This window comes from Pediculus humanus, genomic scaffold (assembly GCF_000006295.1).
Source record: "Pediculus humanus corporis 1103172107426 genomic scaffold, whole genome shotgun sequence".
Taxonomy (NCBI): Eukaryota; Metazoa; Arthropoda; class Insecta; order Psocodea; family Pediculidae; genus Pediculus; species Pediculus humanus.
In genome coordinates this window covers 249,852-250,817 of record NW_002987049.1, presented here as the reverse complement: position 1 = coordinate 250,817, position 966 = coordinate 249,852, and positions in this window count along the sequence as shown.

Sequence of the window (966 nt, the reverse complement as noted above, 5' to 3'; positions counted from 1 at the left end):
GAAGACATAGCACCTACTACTACTCAAGGAGTCTCAACCTGGACGGAACCATTCAGAACCCGACATAGGAAACTGTCAAATCCGAACAAGAGGAGAAAACAAATTCTTTTTTCAAAATAATTGTTTTCCGTCTTAAGGGGGGAGGTGTTATGATCCCGTACTCAATATTCACATTTTCAACTTTTTATAAACAAAAGACTGGCGACGAACTCAAATTGTTCTTCTTTAGAAGCGAAGCTTCTAAAGACTCCTTCTTTTATTTTATTTGCAAGTGTTTGCTCGAACATTCGAAACAGTTGACTGACGAAAGACCAAAGTAATATAGGCAAGCTACACAGCTTGGCGTTGGTTCATTTTGATTTTTAGTCTAGCTGTAATAAGTTCTTGTTTATTAATATTAGTTTTGTTAGTGATAGTTTTAAGTGCTTGTTCATTACTTACAAAAATAAAGAACGAACCGAATATAACAATATATACATATTTTTTTTTTCCGACCACCCGACTTCTCACCACGCGAAAGTGACATAAAAGTTTAATAGAAATAATAATAATAACAATAAGGACAAAAGAAGAAATTACGCACCTGGATCGAAGAACAAGGAAAATATTAACTATGAATGGTGCGTTACATCCAAAAGCTGATGCGGATAGATTGTACGTCAGCAGGAAAGATGGAGGAAGAGGATTACGACAAATAGAAGCGGCATACCAGAATGCCATAATTGGAATGGGAAAATACATAGAATCTCATCAAGAGGACCCTATCTTAGCTCAAATTATACATACGGAAGAAAAAATTACAAAAAAAGGAGTACTGAAAAGAAGAAAACAAATCGTCAAAGAAAATAAAGAAAACGAGATAATGGAAGAAGGGCAACTTGCAACTTATGATAGCAAGGCTTAATCTCAGAAGAAATTAAAAGGCAAATGGGAACAGAAAAAGTTGCATGGGCAATATCTAAAAAG